At 48.3% G+C, this 25,914-nt stretch overlaps 1 pseudogene; it reads right to left on the bottom strand.

Annotated features, from left to right (window-relative positions):
- Positions 1-798: 798 nt before the first annotated feature.
- On the bottom strand, positions 799-24,285 carry LOC124023134 (annotated as a pseudogene).
- Between the last annotated feature and the right edge of the window lie 1,629 nt (positions 24,286-25,914).

The following is a 25,914-nucleotide window of genomic DNA, read 5'->3' on the forward strand; positions in this document are numbered from 1 at the left end:
AAGAGGTCAACTGTACAAACTGTAATCCTCTATTTCTTATCTTTTTCCACTATAAATGTTTCTGATCTTTATTTTTTATATAATTTGGAACTGGGTCAGTCTCAGGACTGTTGTGCAAAGCTGAATCTTCCTTTCCCCAGGTTTTAGACTGACTTATTGAAAGAGAAGAAACGTCACTCTTCTTTTATCTTCCCCTCTCTGTGTGTGTCTCTCTGTGTGTGTCTGTGTGTGTCTCTGTGTGTCTCTCTGTGTGTCTCTGTGTGTGTCTCTCTGTGTGTCTCTCTGTGTGTCTCTCTGTGTGTCTCTCTGTGTGTGTCTCTCTGTGTGTGTCTCTGTGTGTCTCTGTGTGTCTCTCTCTACCTCTTCCCTGTGTGTCTCTCTGTGTGTCTCTCTGTGTCTCTCTGTGTGTCTCTCTCTGTGTGTCTCTCTGTGTGTCTCTCTCTACCTCTTCCCCTCTGTGTGTCTCTCTGTGTGTCTCTCTCTACCTCTTCTCTCTGTGTCTGTCTGTCTGTGTGTCTCTGTGTGTCTCTCTGTGTGTCTCTCTGTGTGTCTCTCTCTACCTCTTCCCTCTCTGTGTGTCTCTCTGACAAACCACCACCTCTTCCCTCTCTGTGTCTTCCCCTCTCTGTGTGTCTCTCTGAAAACCTCTTTCCCTCTCTGTGTGTCTCTGTGTGTCTCTCTGTGTGTCTCTCTGTGTGTCTCTCTGTGAGCAAATCTCTCTCCAAGTACATTTCTCTCATCTGACAAACACAGGTGATGAAAAGCTCAGAGCAAATTATTTGTCATCTACCAATGATTACACCCCAATAGAAAATTTGTTTCTACTGAACAAATTGGTAGGTCACTCCCCGTTTCCTTCCATTTGCTTCTGTTGACAAAACGTTTTGCCACAGAATCGGCATAATGAACAAACCCCTGTAGTGCCAGTAGTTGTATGATGCCCCACTGTTCATAGAGGTACATCTGGGATTCCCATAGCATCCTCCCATCCTTCCCTCTCCTCTCCTCAGTAGCCGTTGAGTAGTTGCTGTGCCAGTAGTTGTATGATGCCCCACTGTTCATAGAGGTACATCTGGGATTCCCATAGCATCCTCCCATCCTTCCCTCTCCTCTCCTCAGTAGCCGTTGAGTAGTTGCTGTGCCAGTAGTTGTATGATGCCCCACTGTTCATAGAGGTACATCTGGGATTCCCATAGCATCCTCCCATCCTTCCCTCTCCTCTCCTCAGTAGCCGTTGAGTAGTTGCTGTGCCAGTAGTTGTATGATGCCCCACTGTTCATAGAGGTACATCTGGGATTCCCATAGCATCCTCCCATCCTTCCCTCTCCTCTCCTCAGTAGCCGTTGAGTAGTTGCTGTGCCAGTAGTTGTATGATGCCCCACTGTTCATAGAGGTACATCTGGGATTCCCATAGCATCCTCCCATCCTTCCCTCTCCTCTCCTCAGTAGCCGTTGAGTAGTTGCTGTGCCAGGAGTTGGACGTTCTCCCTCTGTTCGTAGAGGTACATCTGGGTCTCCCACAGCATGTCCACCAGCACGGCGTCACTCACCTCATCCAGCATCACTTCCTGGGAGAGCTGGGGGCTCAGTCTGGGGGGGATGGGAGGAGAGAGCAGGCTAGTTCAACAAGAGCACAGTGTCACACAGAATGTTTTTAACCTGTTACACTTGTGGGAATTGGCCTTTATGGAATAAAGAATAAAGATGAAATGCATAACCGCTGTAGCAATGGAAAGGGAACCGTTTTGGAGATAATGGGGAAATGATTAGACTGAAGAAAACAATTCACCTGACAACACTGAAGCCAAACACTTGACTTTATGTGCATTTTACATTTACTGTTCTTCTCGCTCCATGTGTTGACTTCGAAAACTGAAAATACTCCGGATACATTCAGTAACATAAGAATATTCCTGGAAAACGTGGGGGAGGTGCAACACAAGACACAAAACAATGACAAGAGTTTCAGTGAGGACCAACTGGTGTCTCCAAGTGGAGACACACACACACACTCTCCAGTGAGGACCAACTGGTGTCTCCAAGTGGAGACACACACACCTCTCCAGTGAGGACCAACTGGTGTCTCCAAGTGGAGACACACACCTCTCCAGTGAGGACCAACTGGTGTCTCCAAGTGGAGACACACACACCTCTCCAGTGAGGACCAACTGGTGTCTCCAAGTGGAGACACACACCTCTCCAGTGAGGACCAACTGGTGTCTCCAAGTGGAGACACACACACCTCTCCAGTGAGGACCAACTGGTGTCTCCAAGTGGAGACACACACACACACACCTCTCCAGTGAGGACCAACTGGTGTCTCCAAGTGGAGACACACACACACCTCTCCAGTGAGGACCAACTGGTGTCTCCAAGTGGAGACACACACACACACACCTCTCCAGTGAGGACCAACTGGTGTCTCCAAGTGGAGACACACACACACACACACACCTCTCCAGTGAGGACCAACTGGTGTCTCCAAGTGGAGACACACACACACACACACACACCTCTCCAGTGAGGACCAACTGGTGTCTCCAAGTGGAGACACACACACACACCTCTCCAGTGAGGACCAACTGGTGTCTCCAAGTGGAGACACACACACACACCTCTCCAGTGAGGACCAACTGGTGTCTCCAAGTGGAGACACACACACACACCTCTCCAGTGAGGACCAACTGGTGTCTCCAAGTGGAGACACACACACACACCTCTCCAGTGAGGACCAACTGGTGTCTCCAAGTGGAGACACACACACACACCTCTCCAGTGAGGACCAACTGGTGTCTCCAAGTGGAGACACACACACACACACCTCTCCAGTGAGGACCAACTGGTGTCTCCAAGTGGAGACACACACACACACACCTCTCCAGTGAGGACCAACTGGTGTCTCCAAGTGGAGACACACACACACCTCTCCAGTGAGGACCAACTGGTGTCTCCAAGTGGAGACACACACCTCTCCAGTGAGGACCAACTGGTGTCTCCAAGTGGAGACACACACACACCTCTCCAGTGAGGACCAACTGGTGTCTCCAAGTGGAGACACACACACCTCTCCAGTGAGGACCAACTGGTGTCTCCAAGTGGAGACACACACACCTCTCCAGTGAGGACCAACTGGTGTCTCCAAGTGGACACACACACACCTCTCCAGTGAGGACCAACTGGTGTCTCCAAGTGGAGACACACACACACCTCTCCAGTGAGGACCAACTGGTGTCTCCAAGTGGAGACACACACACCTCTCCAGTGAGGACCAACTGGTGTCTCCAAGTGGAGACACCCACCTCTCCAGTGAGGACCAACTGGTGTCTCCAAGTGGAGACACCCACACCTCTCCAGTGAGGACCAACTGGTGTCTCCAAGTGGAGACACACACACCTCTCCAGTGAGGACCAACTGGTGTCTCCAAGTGGAGACACACACACACCTCTCCAGTGAGGAACAACTGGTGTCTCCAAGTGGAGACACACACACACCTCTCCAGTGAGGACCAACTGGTGTCTCCAAGTGGAGACACACACACCTCTCCAGTGAGGACCAACTGGTGTCTCCAAGTGGAGACACACACACACCTCTCCAGTGAGAACCAACTGGTGTCTCCAAGTGGAGACACACCTCTCCAGTGAGGACCAACCTGGTGTCTCCAAGTGGAGACACACCTCTCCAGTGTGAGAACAGTCTCAACTATAAGGCGTTGTTTGGAGCTCTCCTAGCTGTGCCGTTGAGGAACCTCATCAAGGACACTTGTAGTTGATTTGTTTGGAACGCAACCCTGCAATTACACAATTACAACTGGTGTTCACACAATACAAAAACAATTACTGTTGACGTTCACACAATACAAAAACTCTGTCTGTTATAAATTGCAATTTGTGTCAGGTGGGCATCATGTGACAGCTTGTTCCATTGCCAACATGTAAAATAGGATCTTACAGGGTTTCACAAGGCAAACAGATTGTAACTTAGGTGCCCATAGAAAGGAGACCTGAGTGCATTCAGGTGCATGTGCCGTGCCAAAACAAACAACCTGTGGTAGACAGTATGATGAGGTTAGTGTCAGACCTGACCTCAGTGGTCAGACTGTAGACAGTATCAGTGTGACGAGGTTAGTGTCAGACTGACCTGTGGTAGACAGTATGACGAGGTTAGTGTCAGACTGACCTGTGGTAGACAGTATGATGATGAGGTAGTGTCAGACTGACCTGTGGTAGACAGTATCAGTATGACGAGGTTAGTGTCAGACTGACCTGTGGTAGACAGTATCAGTATGACGAGGTTAGTGTCAGACTGACCTGTGGTAGACAGTATGACGAGGTTAGTGTCAGACTGACCTGTGGTAGACAGTATGACGAGGTTAGTGTCAGACTGACCTGTGGTAGACAGTATGACGAGGTTAGTGTCAGACTGACCTGTGGTAGACAGTATCAGTATGATGAGGTTAGTGTCAGACTGACCTGTGGTAGACAGTATGACGAGGTTAGTGTCAGACTGACCTGTGGTAGACAGTATCAGTATGATGAGGTTAGTGTCAGACTGACCTGTGGTAGACAGTATCAGTATGACGAGGTTAGTGTCAGACTGACCTGTGGTAGACAGTATCAGTATGACGAGGTTAGTGTCAGACTGACCTGTGGTAGACAGTATCAGTATGACGAGGTTAGTGTCAGACTGACCTGTGGTAGACAGTATGACGAGGTTAGTGTCAGACTGACCTGTGGTAGACAGTATGACGAGGTTAGTGTCAGACTGACCTGTGGTAGACAGTATCAGTATGATGAGGTTAGTGTCAGACTGACCTGTGGTAGACAGTATTAGTATGATGGGGTTAGTGTCAGACTGACCTGTGGTAGACAGTATCAGTATGACGAGGTTAGTGTCAGACTGACCTGTGGTAGACAGATCAGTATGATGAGGTTAGTGTCAGACTGACCTGTGGTAGACAGTATGACGAGGTTAGTGTCAGACTGACCTGTGGTAGACAGTATGACGAGGTTAGTGTCAGACTGACCTGTGGTAGACAGTATCAGTATGACGAGGTTAGTGTCAGACTGACCTGTGGTAGACAGTATGACGAGGTTAGTGTCCGACTGACCTGTGGTAGACAGTATGACGAGGTTAGTGTCAGACTGACCTGTGGTAGACAGTATGATGAGGTTAGTGTCAGACTGACCTGTGGTAGACAGTATGATGAGGTTAGTGTCAGACTGACCTGTGGTAGACAGTATGACGAGGTTAGTGTCAGACTGACCTGTGGTAGACAGTATGACGAGGTTAGTGTCAGACTGACCTGTGGTAGACAGTATGACGAGGTTAGTGTCAGACTGACCTGTGGTAGACAGTATGACGAGGTTAGTGTCCGACTGACCTGTGGTAGACAGTATGACGAGGTTAGTGTCAGACTGACCTGTGGTAGACAGTATCAGTATGATGAGGTTAGTGTCAGACTGACCTGTGGTAGACAGTATTAGTATGACGAGGTTAGTGTCAGACTGACCTGTGGTAGACAGTATGACGAGGTTAGTGTCAGACTGACCTGTGGTAGACAGTATGACGAGGTTAGTGTCAGACTGACCTGTGGTAGACAGTATCAGTATGACGAGGTTAGTGTCAGACTGACCTGTGGTAGACAGTATCAGTATGACGAGGTTAGTGTCAGACTGACCTGTGGTAGACAGTATTATTATGATGAGGTTAGTGTCAGACTGACCTGTGGTAGACAGTATCAGTATGACGAGGTTAGTGTCAGACTGACCTGTGGTAGACAGTATCAGTATGATGAGGTTAGTGTCAGACTGACCTGTGGTAGACAGTATGACGAGGTTAGTGTCAGACTGACCTGTGGTAGACAGTATCAGTATGATGAGGTTAGTGTCAGACTGACCTGTAGTAGACAGTATTATTATGATGAGGTTAGTGTCAGACTGACCTGTGGTAGACAGTATCAGTATGATGAGGTTAGTGTCAGACTGACCTGTGGTAGACAGTATCAGTATGACGAGGTTAGTGTCAGACTGACCTGTGGTAGACAGTATTATTATGATGAGGTTAGTGTCAGACTGACCTGTGGTAGACAGTATTATGATGAGGTTAGTGTCAGACTGACCTGTGGTAGACAGTATCAGTATGATGAGGTTAGTGTCAGACTGACCTGTGGTAGACAGTATCAGTATGACGAGGTTAGTGTCAGACTGACCTGTGGTAGACAGTATTATTATGATGAGGTTAGTGTCAGACTGACCTGTGGTAGACAGTATTATGATGAGGTTCGTGTCAGACTGACCTGTGGTAGACAGTATTATGATGAGGTTCGTGTCAGACTGACCTGTGGTAGACAGTATCAGTATGACGAGGTTAGTGTCAGACTGACCTGTGGTAGACAGTATCAGTATGACGAGGTTAGTGTCAGACTGACCTGTGGTAGACAGTATCAGTATGATGAGGTTAGTGTCAGACTGACCTGTGGTAGACAGTATCAGTATGATGAGGTTAGTGTCAGACTGACCTGTGGTAGACAGTATTATTATGATGAGGTTAGTGTCAGACTGACCTGTGGTAGACAGTATGAGGTTAGTGTCAGACTGACCTGTGGTAGACAGTATGATGAGGTTAGTGTCAGACTGACCTGTGGTAGACAGTATCAGTATGATGAGGTTAGTGTCAGACTGACCTGTGGTAGACAGTATCAGTATGACGAGGTTAGTGTCAGACTGACCTGTGGTAGACAGTATCAGTATGACGAGGTTAGTGTCAGACTGACCTGTGGTAGACAGTATTAGTATGATGAGGTTAGTGTCAGACTGACCTGTGGTAGACAGTATTATTATGATGAGGTTAGTGTCAGACTGACCTGTGGTAGACAGTATGACGAGGTTAGTGTCAGACTGACCTGTGGTAGACAGTATTATGATGAGGTTCGTGTCAGACTGACCTGTGGTAGACAGTATTATTATGATGAGGTTAGTGTCAGACTGACCTGTGGTAGACAGTATCAGTATGATGAGGTTAGTGTCAGACTGACCTGTGGTAGACAGTATTATTATGATGAGGTTAGTGTCAGACTGACCTGTGGTAGACAGTATGACGAGGTTAGTGTCAGACTGACCTGTGGTAGACAGTATTATGATGAGGTTCGTGTCAGACTGACCTGTGGTAGACAGTATTATTATGATGAGGTTAGTGTCAGACTGACCTGTGGTAGACAGTATGACGAGGTTAGTGTCAGACTGACCTGTGGTAGACAGTATTATGATGAGGTTCGTGTCAGACTGACCTGTGGTAGACAGTATCAGTATGATGAGGTTAGTGTCAGACTGACCTGTGGTAGACAGTATGATGAGGTTAGTGTCAGACTGACCTGTGGTAGACAGTATGATGAGGTTAGTGTCAGACTGACCTGTGGTAGACAGTATCAGTATGATGAGGTTAGTGTCAGACTGACCTGTGGTAGACAGTATCAGTATGACGAGGTTAGTGTCAGACTGACCTGTGGTAGACAGTATCAGTATGACGAGGTTAGTGTCAGACTGACCTGTGGTAGACAGTATGATGAGGTTAGTGTCAGACTGACCTGTGGTAGACAGTATCAGTATGATGAGGTTAGTGTCAGACTGACCTGTGGTAGACAGTATCAGTATGACGAGGTTAGTGTCAGACTGACCTGTGGTAGACAGTATGATGAGGTTAGTGTCAGACTGACCTGTGGTAGACAGTATCAGTATGATGAGGTTAGTGTCAGACTGACCTGTGGTAGACAGTATCAGTATGACGAGGTTAGTGTCAGACTGACCTGTGGTAGACAGTATCAGTATGATGAGGTTAGTGTCAGACTGACCTATGGTAGACAGTATCAGTCATCTCACACCAGGACCGGGCCCTGTCCACAGCACAACCATCAGAGTCTGTACACTGACAGACAGAAGGAGGGAGAGAGACAGAGGAAATCAGTGTGTTGCAGAGGAGTAATAATACAGGGACCTCTAAAACAGGGACCACTAGGACATTGGTTTCAGAGCGGAAATGTTGAATGAAAATGAAGATTTTTAAAATGTGAATTACTATCAGCTATTAGTGTCACCTACGTTTCACTAATGCAAACATTTAACTATGCAGGATACCAACCAATCGTTAAACCAACTCACACAGTCCACCAGCATCTTGCCCAGCTCCTTGGCGCCTACAAAGCTCTTGGCCAGTTCCAGAGGGTTGGAGGGTCTGAACACATCTACAGAGTTCACCACTACCTGGGGAGGCTTACCTGTCCCAATATAATAATATACACATCCATATGATCTCTACATATTATAACATACCAATATAAAGCTATTACCTGTCCTAATAAATATAATATACACATCCATATGATCTCTACATATTATAACATACCTATATAAAGCTCTACCTGTCCCAATAAATATAATATACACATCCATATGATCTCTACATATTATAATATACCTATATAAAGCTCTACCTGTCCCAATAAATATAATATACACATCCATATGATCTCTACATATTATAATATACCTATATAAAGCTCTACCTGTCCCAATAAATATAATATACACATCCATATGATCTCTACATATTATAATATAACAATATAAAGCTCTACCTGTCCCAATAAATATACACATCTATATGATCTCTACATATTATAATATACCAATATAAAGCTCTACCTGTCCCAATAAATATACACATCTATATGATCTCTACATATTATAACATACCAATATAAAGCTCTACCTGTCCCAATAAATATACACATCTATATGATCTCTACATATTATAATATACCAATATAAAGCTATTACCTGTGTCCCAATAAATATACACATCCATATGATCTCTACATATTATAATATACCAATATAAAGCTCTTACCTGTCCTAATAAATATACACATCCATATGATCTCTACATATTATAATATACCAATATAAAGCTCTTACCTGTCCTAATAAATATACACATCCATATGATCTCTACATATTATAATATACCTATATAAAGCTCTTACCTGTCCCTAAAGAAACCACCACACCTAGACGCTGCACCTCCAGGCCACGCCCCTACATTCAAATTAAACAGAGAGAGAGAGAGAGACAGAGATGTTAAACAGACGAGTCAGTACAAAAGGAACATTTCAGATGAAACTTCTTAGAGTCACACCTCTGTTTTCAGGGATTTGTTGTATTGGTGGATCTCAGTCATGGCATCCAGTGTCGGGTTATTGGCCAGCAACCCTCCGTCCAGAAACCGCCCCATTGGTCGGAAGTAGGTGGGGGCGGCGCCACTGGAACGGGCGGCTCTCCACACGACCTGCTCTGAAAGGCCAAGAGGGTTGGGGCTAAGCATCAAGTCAACCAGTCAATCAGACAAAATCATGATTGATGATGAAAAAAGTTAGTGAAATTGGTGAGGTGTGAGAGCAGATTCACCAAGCATCTTCACTGTGACCCTTTCACCTCCACTCAGAGAGAACAGGCATCACACACACACACACACACACACACACACACACACACACACACACACACACACACACACACACACACACACACACACACACACACACACACACACACACACACAGTCAGAGCCAGACCACACACAGACATAACATACACAGAGCCATAACACACACACCTTGGTCGGTCACCTTCCTATGTTTTTTAGCAGGTTCCTGAGTGTATCCAACTATCAACACATCCTCATCCTCCCATCCTGAAAAAACAACACACACACACTCATACCACCACCAGATGGAAACACAGCTGGCCCTGACACACAGACTCCAAACACAGACACTCAGACCACAGGGCGATCATTATCAATCAAATGTTTTTATAAAGCCCTTTCTACATCAGCTGATGTCACAACGTGCTTATACAGAAACCCAGACTAAAACCCCAACCAGCAAGATGCAGATGTAGAAGCACGGTGGCTCGGAAGAACTCCTTAGAAAGGCAGGAACCTAGGAAGAACTCCTTAGAAAGGCAGGAACCTAGGAAGAACTCCTTAGAAAGGCAGGAACCTAGGAAGAACTCCTTAGAAAGGCAGGAACCTAGGAAGAACTCCTTAGAAAGGCAGGAACCTAGGAAGAACTCCTTAGAAAGGCAGGAACCTAGGAAGAACTCCTTAGAAAGGCAGGAACCTAGGAAGAACTCCTAGAAAGGCAGGAACCTAGGAAGAACTCCTTAGAAAGGCAGGAACCTAGGAAGAACTCCTTAGAAAGGCAGGAACCTAGGAAGAACTCCTTAGAAAGGCAGGAACCTAGGAAGAACTCCCTAGAAAGGCAGGAACCTAGGAAGAACTCCTTAGAAAGGCAGGAACCTAGGAAGAACTCCTTAGAAAGGCAGGAACCTAGGAAGAACTCCTTAGAAAGGCAGGAACCTAGGAAGAACTCCTTAGAAAGGCAGGAACCTAGGAAGAACTCCTTAGAAAGGCAGGAACCTAGGAAGAACTCCTTAGAAAGGCAGGAACCTAGGAAGAACTCCTTAGAAAGGCAGGAACCTAGGAAGAACTCCCTAGAAAGGCAGGAACCTAGGAAGAACTCCCTAGAAAGGCAGGAACCTAGGAAGAACTCCCTAGAAAGGCAGGAACCTAGGAAGAACTCCCTAGAAAGGCAGGAACCTAAGGAAGAACTCCTTAGAAAGGCAGGAACCTAGGAAGAACTCCTTAGAAAGGCAGAAGAACCTAGAAAGGCAGGAACCTAGGAAGAACTCCCTAGAAAGGCAGGAACCTAGGAAGAACTCCTTAGAAAGGCAGGAACCTAGGAAGAACTCCTTAGAAAGGCAGGAACCTAGGAAGAACTCCTTAGAAAGGCAGGAACCTAGGAAGTAATCTAGAGAGGAACCAGACACTGAGGGGTCAGTCCTCTTCTGGCTGTGCCAGGTGGAGATTATAACAGTACATGGCCATTATCACTTCACACACACTGAGGTAGAACACAAACACAGCCTGTCCCCTCCACTCTGTTACCTTGTGGTATGGTGAGGGGAAGGAAGGTGGCTGTGCCAGCGTAGGGGCGTTCTCTGGGCAGGGAGGGGGGGTCATAGTTCCTAAAGAGATGGAGCTCTCCTGGATGTCTGTCTGCCAGCACACTGGTTACCATCACCCTGTGGAGACAGACAGAGACACACACACACACACACACACACACACACACACACACACACACACACACACACACACACACACACACACACAATATTAGAGAGACAAAGGAAACCTCAGGATGAGAGAAAACGTACATTCATAGCTCATGAAAATACAATTGAAACTAATGAAATAGTGTTAGTATTACAGCAGCTCCCTGAATTGACCAATCAGACAAAGCCAGAGTGTTGCCATGGTTACCTGGGGTGCCGTACGTCTGTCATCATGGTGTTCTCGCCGAACTCTTTCTTCAGGAAGTCCTCCAGAGGGGCCGACTCGTAGGGTGACCCCTTGAACACCTGCTCCTTCATACGGAAGTAGAGGCATCGCAGATACTCCATATCCTTACCTGGGGGGGAGAGAAAGAAGAGAGAGAGGAGAATTACTCCATATCCTTACCTGGAAAGGTACGACAGCATCTCACAAAAACATTTTCAATGTGGAAAGGGTCTACCGTTCAAGGCTGCTCTTTAAGAAGTTAGGGACAACTTTGTATGAAAAAAACAATCCATTAAAACTATTGAGGACCACATCAACTATATAAAACACATCACACCATATGAGTTTCTCTCCTCACAGACACTCATAATACACACGCAGTAACATCTCACCATGGACGATAGCCAGGGCCAGTATGCCCCCTGTGCTGGTCCCAGAAACCCAGTCAAAGAGTTCCTTGATGGGCCTGCCTGCCTCTTTCTCCAGGGAGATTAACAACTGGATCAGAACCAAGCCTTTAATGCCCCCTCCATCCAGACACAGCAGTCTGTCTATCCTAGAGGAGAGAGGAGGCCATTAGTGTGACTCTTACACAGCAGTCTGTCTATCCTAGAGGAGGAGACCATTACACAGCAGTCTGTCTATCCTAGAGGAGACCATTACACAGCAGTCTGTCTATCCTAGAGGAGACCATTACACATCAGTCTGTCTATCCTAGAGGAGAGAGGAGGCCATTAGAGTGACTCTTACACAGCAGGAGAAAGAGGAACAAGCCATTCAGACAATATATAAAGTCATTTGTCTATATTGTACACTTGACTATTCATTCAAACTGGTGTTATAATTAATCAACCAACCAAAGAATCACACAGATCAGCAGGACGTTGAATTAAGAAAAAAAACTGATACATTTCTAAATAACCAAAATAAAATACACAGAAACATACTTCCTGCTTCCTGTTTTGAACCCGTCCACTTCCTCCCGGCCGCGACTCATCGCACCCACTGCCGCCGCAACGTGCATGATGTCCTCGAACCCTGTCGGCCAATCACAGACAAGGACCCAGGTCTAATCAACCAATAGGAGCGCAGAGTGGAATGGAAGAGAGGGACAGAGAGAAGGGGAGGAGCCTGGGGGGAAAAGGAGAGAGAAGTGGGAAGAGAGGAGAGGGGAGAAGTAACAGCATAACTCAAACTGCAGGGAGAGAAGAGAGGGGAGAAGTAACAGCATAACTCAAACTGCAGGGAGAGAAGAGAGGGGAGAAGTAACAGCATAACTCAAACTGCAGGGAGAGAAGAGAGGGGAGAAGTAACAGCATAACTCAAACTGCAGGGAGAGAAGAGAGGGGAGAAGTAACAGCATAACTCAAACTGCAGGGAGAGAAGAGAGGGAGAAGTAACATAACTCAAACTGCAGGAAGAGGGGAGAGAAGAGAGGGGAGAAGTAACAGCATAACTCAAACTGCAGGGAGAGAAGAGAGGGGAGAAGTAACAGCATAACTCAAACTGCAGGGAGAGAAGAGAGGGGAGAAGTAACAGCATAACTCAAACTGCAGGGAGAGAAGAGAGGGGAGAAGTAACAGCATAACTCAAACTGCAGGGAGAGAAGAGAGGGGAGAAGTAACAGCATAACTCAAACTGCAGGGAGAGAAGAGAGGGGAGAAGTAACAGCATAACTCAAACTGCAGGGAGAGAAGAGAGGGGAGAATACAGATGGAGCGATAGAGGGAAGGATGAATTAAAAACAAAGCAGATGAATGTTTGAAGGGACTGACGAAGGGAGGAAAAAGAAAAAAGGGTGAAAAAGAGAGAAAGAAGGAAAAGGAGAAAGTCTTCAAAAGGGGAAGACCATAAGGTAAGGAGGATCACGATGCCGGAGAGAGGAGAGAGGAGAGAGGGAGACCATAAGGTAAGGAGGATCACGATGCCGGAGAGAGGAGAGAGGAGAGAGGAAGACCATAAGGTAAGGAGGATCACGATGCCGGAGAGAGGAGAGAGGAGAGAGGAAGACCATAAGGTAAGGAGGATCACGATGCCGGAGAGAGGAGAGAGGAAGACCATAAGGTAAGGAGGATCACGATGCCGGAGAGAGGAGAGAGGAAGACCATAAGGTAAGGAGGATCACGATGCCGGAGAGAGGAGAGAGGAGAGAGGAAGACCATAAGGTAAGGAGGATCACGATGCCGGAGAGAGGAGAAAGGAAGACCATAAGGTAAGGAGGATCACGATGCCGGAGAGAGGAGAGAGGGAGACCATAAGGTAAGGAGGATCACGATGCCGGAGAGAGGAGAGAGGAAGACCATAAGGTAAGGAGGATCACGATGCCGGAGAGAGGAGAGAGGAAGACCATAAGGTAAGGAGGATCACGATGCCGGAGAGAGGAGAGAGGAAGACCATAAGGTAAGGAGGATCACGATGCCGGAGAGAGGAGAGAGGAAGACCATAAGGTAAGGAGGATCACGATGCCGGAGAGAGGAGAGAGGGAGACCATAAGGTAAGGAGGATCACGATGCCGGAGAGAGGAGAGAGGGAGACCATAAGGTAAGGAGGATCACGATGCCGGAGAGAGGAGAGAGGAGAGAGGGAGACCATAAGGTAAGGAGGATCACGATGCCGGAGAGAGGAGAGAGGAGAGAGGAAGACCATAAGGTAAGGAGGATCACGATGCCGGAGAGAGGGAGAGGAGGAGGAAGACCATAAGGTAAGGAGGATCACGATGCCGGAGAGAGGAGAGAGGAAGACCATAAGGTAAGGAGGATCACGATGCCGGAGGAGAGAGAGGAGAGAGGAAGACCATAAGGTAAGGAGGATCACGATGCCGGAGAGAGGAGAGAGGAAGACCATAAGGTAAGGAGGATCACGATGCCGGAGAGAGGAGAGAGGAAGACCATAAGGTAAGGAGGATCACGATGCCGGAGAGAGGAGAGAGGAAGACCATAAGGTAAGGAGGATCACGATGCCGGAGAGAGGAGAGAGGAAGACCATAAGGTAAGGAGGATCACGATGCCGGAGAGAGGAGAGAGGAGAGAGGAAGACCATAAGGTAAGGAGGATCACGATGCCGGAGAGAGGAGAAAGGAAGACCATAAGGTAAGGAGGATCACGATGCCGGAGAGAGGAGGGAGACCATAAGGTAAGGAGGATCACGATGCCGGAGAGAGGAGAGAGGAAGACCATAAGGTAAGGAGGATCACGATGCCGGAGAGAGGAGAGAGGAAGACCATAAGGTAAGGAGGATCACGATGCCGGAGAGAGAGGAGGAAGACCATAAGGTAAGGAGGATCACGATGCCGGAGAGAGGAGAGAGGAAGACCATAAGGTAAGGAGGATCACGATGCCGGAGAGAGGAGAGAGGGAGACCATAAGGTAAGGAGGATCACGATGCCGGAGAGAGGAGAGAGGGAGACCATAAGGTAAGGAGGATCACGATGCCGGAGAGAGGAGAGAGGAGAGAGGGAGACCATAAGGTAAGGAGGATCACGATGCCGGAGAGAGGAGAGAGGAAGACCATAAGGTAAGGAGGATCACGATGCCGGAGAGAGGAGAGAGGAGAGAGGAAGACCATAAGGTAAGGAGGATCACGATGCCGGGAGAGAGGAGAGAGGAAGACCATAAGGTAAGGAGGATCACGATGCCGGAGAGAGGAGAGAGGAGAGAGGAAGACCATAAGGTAAGGAGGATCACGATGCCGGAGAGAGAGAGAGGAAGACCATAAGGTAAGGAGGATCACGATGCCGGAGAGAGGAGAGAGGGAGACCATAAGGTAAGGAGGATCACGATGCCGGAGAGAGGAGAGAGGAAGACCATAAGGTAAGGAGGATCACGATGCCGGAGAGAGGAGAGAGGAAGACCATAAGGTAAGGAGGATCACGATGCCGGAGAGAGGAGAGAGGAAGACCATAAGGTAAGGAGGATCACGATGCCGGAGAGAGGAGAGAGGAAGACCATAAGGTAAGGAGGATCACGATGCCGGAGAGAGGAGAGAGGGAGACCATAAGGTAAGGAGGATCACGATGCCGGAGAGAGGAGAGAGGGAGACCATAAGGTAAGGAGGATCACGATGCTGGAGAGAGGAGAGAGGAAGACCATAAGGTAAGGAGGATCACGATGCCGGAGAGAGGAGAGAGGGAGACCATAAGGTAAGGAGGATCACGATGCCGGAGAGAGGGAGACTTCAGTAACGAAAAGACAGAAAACAAAAGGGGATGAAAAGGTTAAACACTGGGGGAGGGGTCAGAGAAGGAGAAGGACCATCTGGGGGTTGGGGTCAGAGAAGAGAGAGGGAGGGAGGTTCTGGGGTATTGGGGTCAGAGAAGAGAGGGAGGTTCTGGGGTATTGGGGTTGCGGGTCAGAGAAGAGAGAAGGAGGTTCTGGGGTATGGGGGTTGGGGGTCAGAGAAAAGAGAGGGTGGTTCTGGGGTATGGGGTCAGAGAAGAGAGAAGGAGGTTCTGGGGTATTGGGGTTGGGGGTCAGAGAAGAGAGAAGGAGGTTCTGGGGGGGTTGGGGTCAGAGCAGAGAGAAGGAGGTTCTGGGGTATTGGGGTGGGGGTCAGAGAAGAGAGAAGGAGGTTCTGGGGTATTGGGGTGGGGGTCAGAGAAGAGAGAAGGAGGTTCTGGGGTATTGGGGTGGGGGTCAGAGAAGAGGGTGGTTCTGGGGTATTGGGGTGGGGGTCAGCGGGTGAAACATTAAATGGTATCAGGGCCTGTATTCATAAAACATCTCAGAGTAGGAGTGCTGATCTAAGATCAGATCCCCTCTATCAAACTCATTATGATCAGAACGGCAAAAACTGATCCTAGCACTCCTACTCTGAAATGCTTAATACATACTGTATGTCCCCAGGAGGAGAAGGGTCAGAGAGACATTTGGGGATTGAGGATTGGGGGGGCTTTACCTATGCCTGGTGACGAAGCAACCTTCTTGGGGGGAGGATGGGAGTTGAGGGGGAGGAGGGTGGGGCGCACCGCTGTACCCCTACACTACACAGCATGTCCAGTAGCACCTTTCTGTTGGCACCTTCAGTCAATCAACACACCAAGCCACAGGGTTAGAGACATGCACACACAATGACAGGCAGGAAGGAGAGAGAAGAGAGGAGAGAGAGAGAGAGAGAGGAGAGAGAAGAGAAGAGAGGAGAGAGAACGAGAGAACGAGAGAACGAGAGAACGAGAGAACGAGAGAAGAGAGAGAAGAGAGAAGAGAGAAAGAGAAGAGAGAAAGAGAGGAGAAGAGAGAACGAGAGAGTGAAAGAGTGAAAGAGTAGGGGAGAGAAGAGAGAACGAAAGAGTGAAAGAGTAGGGGAGAGAAGAGAGAACGAAAGAGTGAAAGAGTAGGGGAGAGAAGAGAGAACGAAAGAGTGAAAGAGTAGGGGAGAGAAGAGAGCAAAATGTTAAATTTCACAAACAGTCAGTTAGAGAGAGAGAGACAGTTGGAGAGAGAGAGGAGTGGTCAAACAGATCATACAGACATTCACACTGACACACAAACAATCACACATGCAGATTGGAACAACACGCATGTTTCCATAGAAAGACATTTGTAACATGTATTCTTTTGTATTGAGACATTATCAATTAATAAAAACTATATAAATGTATAACCATGGAAACCACAACCGAGGGGTTGATTGACATGGACAATAACTTCAAAAATACAGAAATTAACACCAGGCGACAGGTTTGATAGGACGTAGCTAACTTTCAATACGACCTGCTTGCTAAAATCCCTGCTTGCTCACGTTAGTTAGCTTGTTTCAATTCTGACTTGCAAGCTAACGTCAGCTAGCATTCGAGGGCGGACTGTTCTCGTGAACGGTTATTGTGTCATGTAAAAATACATGAAGAATCCAACTATGTTGGTAATTTGTCTCATGTCTCTGCTCACCTCTGCTCACCTCTGCTCACCTCTGCTCACCTCTGCTCACCTCTGCTCACCTCTGCTCACCTCTGCTCACCTCTGCTCACCTCTGCTCACCTCTGCTCACCTCTGCTGTATGCTACTGATTGTCTGTGTGCTAAGAGCAACAAACCCACACAGGCTAAACGTAAAAGCAGCCAGCACTGATTAGCTTTCATTAGCTATATTAATGCTATAAACCACTGATAATGTTCGGAAATAACATTATATATTTCTTTGATTGTATATACATAGTCTTAGCAAGCTCTTTGGTGGCAAGCTAAGCTTTTTCAGCTATGATGTTCAGCTACCTCGCTAGCTTTACAAACGTTAGCTTAGCTAGCAACCCGTCTCAGGCTGCTGGCTTCCTAAGTGACAGTGGATGACAAATCAAGTGTTGGTGGAAAAAACCCAGGAAATAGTCATCCCCAGAAAGTCCCCCGCAATGTGACCCTCGAGCCAAAGGCCTATGATCATTTCAGCACATTTCAAACAGCTGATTAATCAATGTAATCGAGGCAATGAGCAGATCAATGAACACAATACACTGTAGTTAATGTTATATTAATGTTCACACAGCCTTAACACATACATGCTATATCATCCACAATAACACATGCTTTTGAATTCATTAATATCCACATCAACGTGAGATTGTTGTTGTGTTAGGATTCATTAATATCCACATCAACGTGAGATTGTTGTTGTGTTAGGATTCATTAATATCCACATCAACGTGAGATTGCACCAATGTTGTGTTCGATTCTTAATAAGAGCATCAACTAAATGACTTAAATGTAAATGTTAAGAGTCATTAATCTGCTGGCTTATGACGTCACCGCTTTATAAAGGCAGCAAGGAACTAACTCTCCTCTACCTTTCTCATCCCTCCATCCACCCATTCATTCATTCCTTCCTTCCTTCCCTTTGGTCACAATCCCTCCATCCACCCATTCATTCCTTCCTTCCCTTTGCTCACTATCCCTCCATCCACCTACTTTATTCCCAGCCCTGGAACTAACTCTCCTCAATCCTTTTTCCCTCCCTCCCTCTCTTTATTCCCTTCACCTTTACTAGTGCTGCTCTATCAATCCATCTCTCCCAGGTCATTGTGTATCTTTGTCTATCCCTCCATCCACCCATTCCATTCCATCTTTGCTCTCTATCCCTCCATCCACCTATTCATTCCCTTTGACCCTGACCCCTAATCATTCCCTCTAACCCACCCCATTCATTCCCTCTAACCCTAGACCCCTAATCATCCCTCCATCCACCCCAATCATTCATTCCTAGACCCCTAATCATTCCCTCCATCCACCCATTCATTCCCTTCCCTTGACCCCTCTCATTCCCTCTAACCCTAGACCCATTCATTCCCTCTTATTCCCTCCATCCAATCATTCCCGTCTAACCCGACCCCTAATCATTCCCTCTAACCCTAGACCCCTAATCATTCCCCCATTCTAACCCTAGCCCTAATATCCCCCATCCTAACCCTAGACCCCATTCATTCCCTTTGCTAACCCTAGACCCCTATCATTCCTCCATCCACCCCAATCATTCATTCTAACCCTAGACCCCTAATCATTCCCTCTAATCCACCCAATCATTCCCTTTAGCCCTAATCATCCCTCCATCCTAGACCCCATTCATTCCCTAACCCTAGACCCCTAATCATTCCCTCCATCCTAGACCCCTAATCATTCATTCTAACCCTAGACCCCTAATCATTCCCTCTAACCCTAGACCCTAATCATTCCCGTTAACCCTAGACCCCTAATCATTCCCGTCTAACCCTAGACCCCTAATCATTCCCGTCTAACCCTAATCATTCCCGTCTAACCCTAGACCCCTAATCATTCCCGTCTAACCCTAGACCCCTAATCATTTGTCATATTGTTGAGAGGATTCATATGTTTGAGATAAAGAGGAAGGTTACCGAAGCATTAAACTCCCACTGAGTGCAACAAACACACCCTCCCTAATTCATAGGTCCGTGTTTCCTCTCTGTGCCCACACCACCATCCACTACCTTCATAGCCAGAGGCAGGGCCGTGTTTCCTCTCTGTGTCACATGACCTTCAGCCGTGTTTCCTCTCTGTGTGTAACACACACACACACACACCCTCCCTACATTCATAGCCAGAGGCAGGGCCGTGTTTCCTCTCTGTGCATGACACACACACACACACACACACACACTACCTTCATAGCCAGAGGCAGGGCCGTGTTTCCTCTCTGTGCATGACACACACACACACACCCTACCTTCATAGCCAGAGCCGTGTTTCCTCTCTGTGTGTAACACACACACACACACACCCTCCCTAACTTCATAGCCAGAAGCAGGGCCGTGTTTCTTGTGTGTAACACACACACCCCCCACACACATCCTCCCTACCTTCACAGCCAGAGGCAGGGCCGTGTTTCCTCTCTCTGTGTGTGACACACACACCCCACACATACCCTCCCTACCTTCATAGCCAGGGCCGTGTTTCCCCTCTTTGACACACACACACACACACCTTCATAGCCAGATGCAGGGCTGTGTTCCCATCCTGACCCTTGAGGTTGGGTTCCCCCCCGTGTGTGAGCAGCACCATGGAAGCATCGAAGCGCCCCCTCTTGGTCAGGACGTGCAGTGCACTCTCCCCTGTCTTACTGAGGTAGTTCACCAAGCAACCTCGTTCCAGCAGCGTACGACACATCTAGAGGAGGGAGGGCAATAGGTAGAGAAGGGGGGGAGGGAGGGCAATAGGTAGAGAAGGGGGGAGGGAGGGCAATAGGTAGAGAAGGGGGGAGGGAGGGCAATAGGTAGAGAAGGGGGAGGGAGGGCAATAGGTAGAGAAGGCAGGGGGAGGGACCCCAATAGGTAGAGAAGGGGGAGGGACACCCTCCCTAATAGGTAGAGAAGGGGGGAGGGAGGGCAATAGGTAGAGAAGGGGGGAGGGAGGGTAGGTAGAGAAGGGGGGAGGGAGGGCAACAGGTAGAGAAGGGGGGAGGGAGGGCAATCAGGTAGAGAAGGGGGAGGGAGGGCAATCAGGTAGAGAAGGGGGAGGGAGGGTAGGTAGAGAAGGGGGGACTAATCAGGTAGAGAAGGGGGGAGGGAGGGCAAAGGTAGAGGGGGGAGGGAGGGCAATAGGTAGAGAAGGGGGGAGGGAGGGCAATAGTAGAGAAGGGGGGAGGGAGGGCAATGGGTAGAGAAGGGGGGGGGGGAGGGCAATAGGTAGAGAACACCCTCCCTAACTTCAATAGGTAGAGAAGGGGGGGAGGGAGGGCAATAGGTAGAGAAGGGGGAGGGAGGGCAATAGGTAGAGAAGGGGGAGGGAGCACCCTCCCTACATTCATAGCCAGAGGCAGGTAGAGTTTCCTCTCTGTGGGAGGGACACAGGTAGACACAGGGACCCTAGGTAGAGAAGGGGGAGGGAGGGCCCTACCTAGATAGCCAGGGCCGTAGAGGGGGGGTTTCCTCAATGGTAGAGAAGGGGGAGGGACACAGGTAGAGAAGGGGGACACATAGGTAGAGAAGGGGGGAGGGACCTTCATAGCCAGAGGCAGGGCTAGTGTAGAGAATCCTGTTTGAAGGGGGGAACCTGATACAATAGGTAGAGAAGGGAGGCAGGGCATTCATGGTAGAGAAGGGGGAGGGAGCCCACACCCTCTGGTCAGAACAACAGGGAGGGTCGTGTAGAGAAGGGGGGAGGGAGGGTCTTAGAGAATGAGGGAGTAACCTGGGTAGCCAGAAGGGGAGGGAGGGTAATGGTTAGAGAAGGGGGGAGGGAGGGTCCCCCGTATGGGTAGAGAGAAGGGGGGAGGGAGGGTAATGTGGTAGAGAAGAGGGAGGGAGGGTAATGGGTAGAGAAGGGGGGAGGGAGGGTAATGGGTAGAGAAGGGGGAGGGAGGGTAATGGGTAGAAAGGGGGGAGGGAGGGTAATGGGTAGAGAAGGGGGGAGGGAGGGTAATGGGTAGAGAAGGGGGAGGGAGGGTAATGGGTAGAGGGGGGGGAGGGGGGAGGGAGGGGAGAAGGGGGGGGAGGAGGGTAATGGGTAGAGAAGGGGGAGGGAGGGTAAGGGTAGAGAAGGGGGAGGGAGGGTAATGGGTAGAGAAGGGGGAGGGAGGGTAATGGGTAGAGAAGGGGGAGGGAGGGTAATGGGTAGAGAAGGGGGGAGGGAGGGTAATGGGTTAGAGAAGGGGGAGGGAGGGTAATGGGTAGAGAAGGGGGAGGGAGGGTAATGGGTAGAGGGGGGGGAGGGAGGGTAATGGGTAGAGAGGGGGGGGGAGGGTAATGGGTAGAGAAGGGGGGGGGAGGGTAATGGGTAACAGGGGGGGAGGGAGGGTAATGGGTAGAGAAAGGGGGAGGGAGGGAAGTAGAGAGGGGGGGGAGGGAGGGTAATGGGTAGAGAAGGGGGAGGGAGAAGTAGAGGGGGAGGGAGGGTAATGGGTAGAGAAGGGGGAGGGAGAAGTAGAGAGGGGGAGGGAGGGTAATGGGTAGAGAAGGGGAGGGGAGGGTAATGGGTAGAGAAGGGGGGGGGAGTAAGTAGAGGGGGAGGGAGGGTAATGGGTAGAGAAAGGGGGACAAGTAGAGGGGGAGGGAGGGTAATGGGTAGAGAAAGGGGGAGAAGTAGAGGGGAGGGAGGGTAATGGGTAGAGAAAGGGGGAGAAGTAGAGGGGGAGGGAGGGTAATGGGTAGAGAAAGGGGGGAAGTAGGGGAGGGAGGGTAATGGGTAGAGAAAGGAGGGAGGGTAATGGGTAGAGAAAGGGGGGACAAGTAGAGGGGGAGGGAGGGAGGGAAAGCATGATAGCCATGTTTAACAGACTTTAAATAATATCTGTTTGACCATAACTTGATACATAGAAACAAGTAAGTAGTTCAGGTTTCAGTACGTTTAACTAGCAACAACATGTTGTCCCCCACAGAATGATACAGCGCATTCACCAGAGTTTCGTTTTAAAAAAGTCAAATAAATCAGGCGAGTGGTGTCTGAGATGGCGTGTGACTAACGTACGTACCAGGGTGTCCGTTAGGAAAGAGACCCAGTAGGACGTCCACCCACAGTGCTCAGAGTGACACAAATCACATCTAGATGAAGGTATTGATCGTAACATAACGTGCTGCTCCTGTAATGAAGCAGCCAATACAACGTCATGTGAAACACCAGGAAGAGTTTCTACTAGGACTCATGTGGCTTTGGCTTCTGGACAACGAAAGAACGTTGACAACGAGTTTAACAGGAGAGAAACGCCAGTCTCAATGGGGAAGACTTTATAACATAACTGCTTCCATGTTTGTAAGGTGGGATTTTGACTCTGCTACTTTGAAGCAAGGTGGGACATGCCTCATAATATGAAGTAAAACGTTCAGGTTTCAAACAACGAAATATATGTTTTCAAAATGCCTGCCGCCTCCAACTCATTGCAAAGTGGTGGGTGACACACTGATAGCCTCCCTACCGTTGCTTTATGCACTGGAACGGCGTTTGAGGGGTGCATTTCAATTGAGATATGAAAAAAATTGTAGCATTTATTTTCCCAAAATTAGGCAAATTAAACTATAGACAATTTGTCAGGCAAAACATTTATCTATCGTTTTTACATCGGCCAGATGTCGGTAAATGGAAACCCTGGTAAGCATGTTAGTAGGTACGAACGGACGGATGCAAAGTTCCTCCAATATTATCATGGAGGGGCAATTCAAATATTTATCACAACTCATTTTGGGTGAAAAAGTATAAGTGTAATTGTAAAGTGTTCCCCTCTACCTCTGCAGTCTTGTCATTGTGTCCCCTCTACCTCTGCAGTCTTGTCATTGTAAAGTGTTCCCCTCTACCTCTGCAGTCTTGTCATTGTAAAGTGTCCCCCTCTACCTCTGCAGTCTTGTCATTGTAAAGTGTTCCCCTCTACCTCTGCAGTCTTGTCATTGTAAAGTGTTCCCCTCTACCTCTGCAGTCTTGTCATTGTAAAGTGTTCCCCTCTACCTCTGCAGTCTTGTCATGGTAAAGTGTTCCCCTCTACCTCTGCAGTCTTGTCATTGTTCCCCTCTACCTCTGCAGTCTTGTCATTGTAAAGTGTTCCCCTCTACCTCTGCAGTCTTGTCAGTGTTCCCCTCTACCTCTGCAGTCTTGTCATTGTAAAGTGTCCCCTCTACCTCTGCAGTCTTGTCATTGTTCCCCTCTACCTCTGCAGTCTTGTCATGGTAAAGTGTTCCCCTCTACCTCTGCAGTCTTGTCATGGTAAAGTGTTCCCCTCTACCTCTACAGTCTTGTCATTGTTCCCCTCTACCTCTGCAGTCTTGTCATTGTAAAGTGTTCCCCTCTACCTCTGCAGTCTTGCACCAGTGTAGGGGAGTTCCTCCATAGACGGCATCTTCTACCTGTAGCTGACCTGGGTCTGCATCCAGGACAGCCTCAGCACAACTAGAGAGAGAGAGGGGGGGAGGAAGTGAAAGCAAGAGAGCAGGAAGAGAGGAAGAGAGGAGCAGGAGGAAGAGAGCGAGAGCAGGAGGAAGAGAGCGAGAGCAGGAGGAAGAGAGCGAGAGCAGGAGGAAGAGAGCGAGAGCAGGAGGAAGAAGAAGGGTAGAAAGAAGAGTGAGAGAATTGTAAACAATGTAGTGGAATCTTGTTTGACCTATCCAGCACCTTCACATCTGCAAACACTGTGGGGAAAACAGGAGCTAGGGGGTAGATTTGGGACGGGGCAATCTCCTCTCACCACTCTACCACCAATAAGTGTTCTCCATTCTCCCTTAGCTAATGAAAGAGCCAATCAACATTCATCACCATTCCCTCTTTGCCAATCAGTGCCCTCACCTCTTCTCACTGTACTTCATGGCGGCGTGGATTGGGTAGCCCCTGCTCCCGATGATGTCACAGCGGGCTCCTCCCCCCAGGAGTGCGTTCACGGCCTCTACCCTCCCAAGGCGACAAGAAACATGGAGGGGCGTCTCCCCCGCCCCATTCAGCTCATTCACCCCCGCACACATCCTACTGCACAGCGCCTAGAGGAGGGAGAGAGACCAGAAGCAGACACATTTTAATAGGGACCTTGCTGTCATTTCAACATTTTAATTGCAATGTATACGTTTCTGATGAAGGCCATCAATATATGTTTTTAACTTGAAAAAGTGAATAAACATTGTATGTTTAACTGCGAGTGAGATCGTGACGATTCCCTCCTGTGTATTGAAACCCCAGGCCGACACCCCAGGCCGAAACCCCAGGCCGAAACCCCAGGCCGAAACCCCAGGCCGAAACCCCAGGCCGAAACCCCAGGCCGAAACCCCATTTAAAAGAAAGGAGGAAGGAATAGCAGAAGTACTGCAGCAGTCTTGTGGCTAAACTGAATGCAGGGAACAGACAGCGTTGTGTCCTAACAGCTATAGAGAGGTGACCCAGAGTCCTCAGTCTGACCTGTATAACAGCAGCCGGGTCCTGTCCCTGTCCTAACAGCTATAGAGAGGTGACCCAGAGTCCTCAGTCTGACCTGTATAACAGCAGCCGGGTCCTGTCCCTACCCAGAGTCCTCAGTCTGACCTGTATAACAGCAGCCGGGTCCTGTCCCTGTCCTGACAGTTCTGGGCCAGTCTAAAGTAGTGCACTATATAGGGAATAAGGTGCCATAGGGCTCTGGTCTAAGTAGTGCACTATATATAGGGAATAAGGTTCCATAGGGCTCTGGTCTAAAGTGGTGCACTATATAAGGGAATAAGGTGCCATAGGGCTCTGGTCTAAAGTAGTGCACTATATATGAGAATAAGGTTCTATAGGGCTCTGGTCTAAAGTAGTGCACTATATGGGAATAGGGTTCTAGGGCTCTAGTCTAAAGTAGTGAATAAGGTGCCATAGGGCTCTGGTCTAAAGTGATGCACTATGTAGAGAATAAGGTGCCATAGGGCTCTGGTCTAAAGTAGTGCACTATATATAGGGAATAAAGGTGCCATAAGGCTCTGGTCTAAAGTAGTGCACTATATATAGGGAATAGGGTTCTATAGGGCTCTGGTCTAAAGTAGTGCACTATATATAGGGAATAGGGTTCTATAGGGCTCTCTGGTCTAAAGTAGTGCACTATATAAGAGAATAGGATTCTATAGGGCTCTGGTCTAAAGTAGTGGACCTATATAGGGAATAGGGTTCTATATGGCCCTGGTCTAAAGTAGTGCACTATATATAGGGAATAGGGTTCTATAGGGCTCTGGTCTAAAGTAGTGCACTATATAGGGAATAGGGTTCTTAAGGGCTCTGGTCTAAAGTAGTGCACTATATATAGGGAATAGGGTTCTATAGGGCTCTGGTCTAAAGTAGTGCACTATATATAGGAATAGGGTTCTATAGGGCTCTGGTCTAAAGTAGTGCACTATATAGGGAATAGGATTCTATAGGCTCTGGTCTAAAGTAGTGCACTATATAGGGAATAGGGTTCTATATGGCCCTGGTCTAAAGTAGTGCACTATATATAGGGAATAGGGTTCTATAGGGCTCTGGTCTAAAGTAGTGCACTATATAGGGAATAGGGTTCTTAAGGGCTCTGGTCTAAAGTAGTGCACTATATATAGGGAATAGGGTTCTATCAGGGCTCTGGTCTAATATAGTGCACTATATAGGGAATAGGGTTCTATAGGGCTCTGGTC

Source organism: Oncorhynchus gorbuscha, unplaced genomic scaffold (genome assembly GCF_021184085.1).
Source record: "Oncorhynchus gorbuscha isolate QuinsamMale2020 ecotype Even-year unplaced genomic scaffold, OgorEven_v1.0 Un_scaffold_1497, whole genome shotgun sequence".
NCBI classification, from domain to species: Eukaryota; Metazoa; Chordata; class Actinopteri; order Salmoniformes; family Salmonidae; genus Oncorhynchus; species Oncorhynchus gorbuscha.